The sequence below is a fragment of the Mustela nigripes genome, chromosome 5 (genome assembly GCF_022355385.1).
Source record: "Mustela nigripes isolate SB6536 chromosome 5, MUSNIG.SB6536, whole genome shotgun sequence".
NCBI classification, from domain to species: Eukaryota; Metazoa; Chordata; class Mammalia; order Carnivora; family Mustelidae; genus Mustela; species Mustela nigripes.
The window spans coordinates 142,055,336-142,063,668 of record NC_081561.1 but is presented as its reverse complement, the minus strand read 5'-3'; the positions used below and the strand labels follow the sequence as shown (position 1 = coordinate 142,063,668).

The following is an 8,333-nucleotide window of genomic DNA, read 5'->3' as shown; positions in this document are numbered from 1 at the left end:
TGACAGACAGCGATCACAAGTAGGCAGAGAGGCAGGCAGAGAGAGAGGAGGAAACAGGCTCCCTGCTGAGCAGAGAGCCTGATGCGGGGCTCGATCCCAGGACTCCGAGATCATGACCTGAGCCGAAGGCAGAGGCTTTAACCCACTGAGCCACCCAGGCGCCCCAAGAAGACAATCTTCTGATACCATTTTTTATGCTACATACTGTCCCAACTCTGTAAATCAGAAATTCCAACCATATACTGCCACTAAAACCTCATTTTCAGACTAGATATACTGTACATTTTAGGGGAAAAAAAACATAAATTGATCATATATCACTGGCCTATTCTATCTTTAATAATCTTATCACTGGTTGCAGCAATCAAAAACCTGAGTATGTCATTTTCTTCTGAGCTAATGAAGCTGATCAAGCCTCTGACCAATATTTATGAAGACATAACCATATTTCCACAACTTAAGGTCTGTATATTTTTCTATTTTTTTTTTCCTTTAAATGGGTCTCTGTTTACTTTAGACTTCTTATTGCCCAGTTTATATTCTCTGTTGGAAATAATGGACAGCTACTTAGTGACTATCCTAACATGACACCAGTGATTACAATCATTTGGGAAACAAGCCTTCACCTTGTTTATCCCCACAGAGATCTACTTCTGTTATAGTATGTCTAAAGTACATTCACTCTACTTGACTGCAACCTACTGGAACCCAGCTATCAAGCTCGGCATTTCCTTGGAATACCCCACTTGTCTGAGCTAAATATACTAGGTAAACGTGGATTCTAGCCATTGGAACTTTTAGCCAATTTAATTAGTATATGTGTACCTATACATGCCACTAATCTGATTAAATCCTTCTTAAAGTAAGCTCCCCATCTCACTCAAAATAGTGCATGCCAATCCTCTGCTATCCCTTCACATCATGCTTTATTTTTCTGCATAGATTCTTATAATGATCTGATATTTTACATATCTGCTTCTCCCAATTATAAAATTAGCTCCATGAGAGCTCTTTCATTCACTGCCGATGCCACAGTACACAGTAGGCACTCAAACATATGCTGAATGGAAATATGAACAAACGAATTTGCTTCAGTTACTACTGAAATCATAACAGTAAGCTAAATAAGTCAATCTAATTTTCCCCCCAAAATAAACAAGATGACATTCTGTAAAATTTTGAGAATAAATGTGAAACCTAATATAACAAATACTGTGGTAAGAATGCTGTATAAATAGTTAAATTTTCCACTATACTACCTGTTAACTAGTTAATGGGCACTATAGCTACTCAAAATTTTAGTTATAAAACCTAAGCAATATAAATTCCAGTTATAAACTAGTAAATGCTTCTATAACATGACATTTTGCCTAGGTTTATTTGTTCATTCTTTTCTTAATACATATTCAGGTTATTCCATTAAAATAAAATTAATTGCAAGCCTAATTAACAACAAGTAAGACTTTTTTTAAAAGGCATTGAAAGGACTAGGAAACACAGGGAAGAAGTTCTAGTAATCCTGCTTTTCTATAAGAGGATGGCATACTTTAAAAACAAAAAAAGCCTCAAAACCCGAGCCTCAGTTTCCCCTTCCCCAAAAGGAGTATCACCACCAAGGCTCAAAATGACTGAGCTTCTTCTAAAGATAAACATTAATCTTTAGCATGATGGCTAGCACAAAATAAGCAATTATTTCCTTCTCCCCATCAATAAACAAAGACTCTCAATTACTACTTCTTGAAAAAACTGAAGGGAGAATTCAAAAGCTGACAGAACAATGAAGACCTGTTGCTCCTGTCTATTTTTTTTTTTTTTAATGATCCATTTATTTGAGAGAGAGAGAGAGAGAGCACGCGCGCGAGCAAGAGACTGGGAAAGTAGAAAAGGGAGAAACACACTCCCTGGTGACCAGGGAGCCTGATGTAGAGCTTGATCCCTGGACTCCAGGGATCAAGACCTGCCTGCTCTTGTCTTTGTTTCTAAGTCCCACTGCAGAATTCTTGGTGAGCTCGAGTTTTTATTTTTTTTATTATTTTTTTATTTTTTAAAGATTTTATTTATTTGTCAGAGAGAGCGAGCCAGCACGCGCAAGCAAGCAGAGTGGCAGGCAAAGGCAGAGAGAAAAGCAGGCTCCCCGCCTAGCAAGGAGCCCGATGTGGGACTCGATCCCAGGACCCCAGGATCATGATCCAAGCTGAAGGCAGCAGCTTAACCCACTGAGCCACCCAGGTGTCCCAAGCTCGAATTTTTAAAACTCTAAACAAACATTGGTTTATATTCTCTTCTAAAAAGTTTGATAGTGGACAAACTTCAATTACATATCATTCTGAGAATATATATATTTTCTTTATAAAAATAAATTTATTGATTTGTGACATATGTCAAAGATAAATGCAGTTTTTGCATAAAGGTTTACATTCACGTTGACTCTGAGTCATGTCATTTCACATGTTATAGAATATGTGACATGGGAATTCAAAAGTTAAGCATTTTGAAAAATTCCTCCACTCAAAGTCAATCTCTCCTTCAGAGCCCGTATATGCTGTAAGAGTTAAACAAACAGCTTGGCAAAAGGCAAATTAGAACAGGTTTAAATTTAAAAGTATCAACACTCAACTATTTAGTCAAAATAGAACTTGGTTCTCAAATTTGATTTTCACATTGCATGAGTATACTAAGAAAATTATTCCCCAAGGCAACTTTTTTTTGTTTTACTCTTTTTGAAGATTTTATTTATTTATTTGAGAGAGAGAGAGATATCACAAGTAGGCAGAGAGGCAGGCACTGAGATGGGGGAAGGAGCCCCAACACGGGGCTCAACCCCAGGACCCTGAGATCATGACCTGAGCCAAAGGGAGAGGCTTAACCCACTCAGCCACCACAGGCACTCCAAGGCAACCTTTAAATTACAACTGAAAGCACAATAATCATCTAAAATCAATTCCAGATTCATGAAGACAGTGAACATCCCAGATTCTCAGATCTATTTTTGTATTAGAAAAATCAAATAACTAAGGGCCCCAGGGTGGCTCAGTCGCTAAGCATCTACCTGCTCTGCGGGTAGCCTGCTTCTCCCTCTTCCCACTCCCTTTGCTGTGTTCCCTCTCTCCCTGTGTCTCTCTCTGTCAAATAAATAAATAAAGTCTTAAAAAAGAAAAAAGAGGGGCGCCTGGGTGGCTCAGTGGGTTAAAGCCTCTGCCTTTGGCTCAGGTCCTGATCTCAGGGTCCTGGGATCACGCCCCCCTGTTTCCCGCTCTCTCTCTGCCTGCCTTTCTGCCTACTTGTGATCTGTCAAATAAATAAATTTTTTAAAAAAGAAAGAAAATAATAGAAAAACTGAATAAAATATTGAGTTGAATCCTGAATCTTGAAAGGGGGGGGATGAATATACACTCATTACTATGAGTCACACACTAAATAATCACAACTTTTCAAAGTCGAAGTTAGCCTCCATTTTCCAGATGATGAAAATGATTATGAGTCACTAAATGATTAACCCTGGTCAAAACACCATTAATAAATTGGCCGTTAGGACCCCAAACACAGCACCTCTCTAAAGTTGGTAACTGATAGAGATGGATTACTCTTCTACTCTCTCATTCTCAATAATGAATAAGCTTAACCAAAAAACAGAAAAGCAAAAGAGAAAAGAACTTAAAATTGGCCAATTTGGCTACCTTTTAGGAGGTTTAAGACTGGTTAAAACATGGTCTTAAAATTATTTAAAGGTTTCAGTTATTCACATTCAGATAATCTCTGAAATTCAGATCTCAGAATCACCATGTACTCTTGATGCTTTTGACACTGAGAAATACTTTATGATGGAGAGTTTGGTTTTGGTTGGCTAGGTGCCTAGCATCCCAGATCCCAGTACTTCCATGGCTCTTAGCATAATGACCTAAGTTATGCAACTCAGTTCTCTCTTAGAGAGATGAACACCATTCAACATATTTTGAGAAAGCATGTACCTCACTGAAAGTAATTTTAAGTAAACTCAAGAAAATAATCTGACAGCATACAGCCTTGGCTCTGGTTAGGAATCAGATGCCCACCTTTTCCCAACTCTTATTATTAGTCAATAGATCTTCAGCAAGTCACTTAACTCTGGGCTGCGGTCTCCAACCCCTGGGTGGTAGGGTACCAATTTTGCCTGTCTTACAAAGTGCTGCAAATCTCAACTCTCAAGAGCCATAAAAATGTTTTACAAAGGATTTTGCAAATAAAATATCAACATCAAAAGATAATTTTAATGTGCGTTAAAAAAAATTAAAACTAAAGAATATTTATTTTTAACGCCCAGTTCTAGCCTGATCAACCAGCTTAATATCCAATGGGATATACGGTTATGGGAATACTGAAAAGTTGTTCTGAGAGGCTGAATATCAGAAAACATTTAGAGGCAAAAATGTAGGAAATAATTTAAAAAATAAAAATGAGCATAAAACCAAACACTACCTCGGTCTAGTTTTGGTAAAACACCCATCAACTTAATTTTAAGAGTAAACTACTTTTTTTTAAAGAGCAAGATAACATACAATTATATGAAAATGCAAAGACCACCAAGAACAGGATATTTTCAAGGGGATTCTATACTACATACATACAAGAACACATGGTCTTTGAAAGCTGTAACATCCTGTACAAATATAATTATTACACCTCTTGTTTCCACACTGTAGAGCTACTACAGATTTTCTATATCATACAAACCAACTCATTTCTAACACAGAAAAATACGGAGCAGGCATGACCAAAAATTGAATCAGGAAAACGAAGATCTGATGAGCTGACCAGTAGTGCCTGGGACACACTTTTATTACTACTTTCCTCCTTTGGGACTTGGAAATTCATTCTTAAGTTCCGCCACTGAGAAGTGCAAATACTGACCGCTTGGCTATAGCTATCTGTGTAACACAAGGTAAGCTCTGAAGACCTCCGCAAATACACCCACCCAAACCCTTAAAATTAACTTCATCCTTATCTCCTGCCACCTGGCGGACTGCAATTTCTTTCCCCGACTTGCCTCATCAGGTGCTACTGAACGGCAGTATTAAATAAAATTTAGGTTATCTTGAAAAGATTATCCCACATCGTTTTTTTCCTTAGTGGGGGCATGAATGACGACAACTGCCCCTACCATAAAAAACTTAAATGGTCAGAACTTAAAAATTAAAAAACGAGAATTCGTGACAGACTCGTGACTTCCACTACCTACCTTCCTCAGTAACAGAATTAACTAAATTCTAAGAGCTAGAAAACTGGACGGGAGAACTCACGACTATAAACCCACTCACGGAAATACTCTTCTCAGGGCAAAAGAACCGTCTCTTTACTTTCGAAACAGTCATTGAGGATTGTAACACAGTCCTCTGAGATCCAACTGACTTCTTCAAAACAAGAACTTGGACTTTTCCACTGTGTCCTCTACGGACTAAGAAAATACGGTTTTTCAAAAATCAAGTAACAGCCTTAAAGGGACCCAATACGAGACTTTAAAACGGCACGAAACCCCCGCTCTACTGAGTTAATAAAGGATTCTTTCTTCACTGAACGTATGCCATCACCGAAAAATGGAAGTCTTCAGGAGGATGCAGCCGCAGCAATAACCTACTGCGCGACGGGCAAACTGGTCAGCGAACACGGCTCTCCTTCCCCTGCTCAACTCGCTGGTGCCGCCAACCCTCGGGATCCAGAGCAGAGCCGGGAGGGGGCCACAGAGAGGCGGGGACACGACGCGCGCCGAGGGGGCGGCCTCCCGGGAGGGCCGGCCCGCGGGAGCGCCCACCTCACCCCCAGGACGGAGGATGGAGGCAAAATGGCCTCGGGGCGGCGGAAGTGTCCCCACAGGCGGGAAGGGGATGCGGCTAACGGGAGGCCTGCGGGCCCGGCAGCCCCGACTCGCCCTGGGAGCTCTGCCCGCCCCTTCCCCGGCAGACCGCGCCTCAGCCCTAGGGACCCCGAGGTCCTCGCGGCCGCTCGCGCCGGCGGCCCGCACCTACCTCTCCAGACGGAGGCCGCGCCGGCGCCGCCCAGTCACATAGGCCAAGGCCGCGCTGCCCGCTCGCCAGCCGGACCTCCAGACCGCACTACCCCCAGCCCCCGCGCTCCTCCTCCCGCCGCAGCCCCGGCGCTCCCCTTTATTTGCGGGTCTCGCTGCCACAAAATGGCGCTGAGGGAGGACGCGAGGCCCCGACGCCCCACCCCCTTCCCGCTCCTCCCGCCGCCCCGCCCCGCCCCGCCCCGCGCCGCCCGCGGCACCGCCCGGCCCCAACGCGCCGCAGCCGTCGCCCGCCCTCGTCGCCGCCCCGCCATGTTCGCGTCCGGCCCACTCACTGAGTCGCCTCCCGGACGCGGCCGCAGCCACCGGTCCGTCACGGCGCCCCGCCGCAGGGAGGAAAAGCGAAGGGACGACACCCGCCCGGAGCCTCCAGGCCCTAAGGGAGGAGTTGCGCTTCGGTGGCACGCCCCGCAGATCCCGAGCCCTGCAAATTCGGCGGGGGCGGGGGGAGAAGCGGACCGAGAGGAGGGGTGGGCGACGAGGTCAGAGGTCAGCCGCGGGGCATCACGGGAAGGGCGGCGGGGGTCGCGATTGGCGGCGCGGGTTGAAAGCGCTCGCCCGGCCACCTGCGGCTGCGGCGCAGCCTCCGGCGGAGGAATCTGGGCCAGGCGGCGCGTGATTGGCCGCTTTGTGGTGCAGCGTCCATCGGTGATGCTTCCGCGCGCTGGCTGGCCAGGTGCAACCTCAGGATCTGGGCGCTGGGCGGGGAGTAGGGTCAGTTCCGGCTCCGCATAGTCTTGCTGTTTGGGAAGTTAGAAACCAGTGTTCTAGCTTCTGAAACGCAGGCTCCCGGCTTCTTGATTCATCCCCAACTTGACATTCCGAGGCTAAACGGAGGAGCTACTGTTTAGCAGATGGGAGTTGTGCCTCTGTCAACAGCTCCAGGGGCACCTTGCAAACTCAGAAACGCGGGGAAGGCGAACCCAGTGAGTTGTTAATAAACCTTATGGAATACGCTTTGTAATTTGAACATGCTCCCTTACGCGAGACTTGGTGTCACCCGGACCATTGCGTAAGAACTACCTGCTAAACGTGAAACAATCTCTTAACTTTTACTACAGGGGGTCGGGTCACTCTTGACTGATGTTTCCTTACCCGGCTTTTCTGAAAGTGTTTATCGCTAAAGGAACTGCCCTGAAATGAGGTGATTTGTAAAGATAAGATTAAAGTGTACTCCTGATGGTCAAAGGGTTCGTGGTATATTCCCAGTAAATCAGATCGGTTTGGAGAAAATACTTGCAACTTGCCGCACAGGAAGTCTTGAAAAGTGAAAAATCAAAAATCCAGAGAGAACTTTTGGGCAAGAACGTGAACAGACAATTCACAGAAAAGAATAGCAGTGGTCCTTAGCTGTTTGTCCTCACTTATAATGGAAGTACACTTTGAAATTGCAACAGTGCAACAGTGCTCATAAATTATTGCACTTTGAAATTGCAACAGTGCAACAGTGCTCATAAATTACTGCAACGGTGCTCATAAATTTCTTGGTGGCAACGGGAAAATGATTCAAGCTCTATTGAGCACCAATATGACATTTGCGTCTATTCTTATATCTTGCAATTCTACTTCTAACCCTAATCGTATTCTGAAAATACACCTCCACAGACAGAAACAAATATAGGCACGGTTACTTGTTGCAGTGTCATTTGTCACAACAAAAGTTTGGAAATAAGGCGAATGTCCTTTAATAAGGAAGTGGTTGGGCATGATAAAACCATGCAGTGGAGTACAATGTAGCCATAAAAAAAGAATGAGTTGCTTTGGAATGAGTCCCAGGTTATAAGAAAAATTGTAAAGATAGGGAGTCTTGGTGGCTTAGTAGGTTAAGCATCTGCCTTCAGCTCAGATCATGATCCCAGGGTCCTGGGATAGAGTCCTGCATTGGACTCCCTGCTCATCGGGGAATCTGCTTCTCCTTTGCCCCACCCCCCCCCCCCACTCTTGCCCATGCCACTGCCTTCTCTCTCTTTCCAAATATAAAATGTTGAAAAAAACAATAAAAGATATTTGGAAGGATATCCTAGAAACAAAAATGGTTACCTACAGGGGATTGTGGAAAAGTGCAGGGGAAAGGAGTAGAAGCCAGACATCTGATTTTGAACGTCTAAAGTTTTACATAGCTAGCCAAAAAGTAAATAAAAAAGGAAACAAAGTAAACCCAGCATTGAAAGCAAATTGAAACAAACTTAATTTTAAGTCAAATTGGTAACATAATTAATGTTTATACCCAGAGAAAAGAAATATTCCTCCAGGGTTTTTGAACATAGTACCCCCG

The 8,333-nt window shown here is 43.9% G+C and overlaps 1 protein-coding gene across 3 annotated transcripts in view; it reads right to left on the bottom strand.

Moving 5' to 3' along the window:
- WTAP (WT1 associated protein) overlaps window positions 1–7,167 on the bottom strand; it is a 29,395-nt gene extending 22,228 nt beyond the window's left edge. The window contains exon 1 of one of the 3 annotated variants that reach the window (XM_059401370.1): window positions 6,334–7,167. The gene's annotated coding sequence lies outside the window, so the exon portion shown is untranslated. Of the gene's footprint in view, window positions 1–5,999; window positions 6,197–6,333 lie in introns of those variants that run through there. The other 2 variants (XM_059401371.1, XM_059401369.1) reach the window with 2 other exon arrangements.
- Window positions 7,168–8,333: the final 1,166 nt, after the last annotated feature.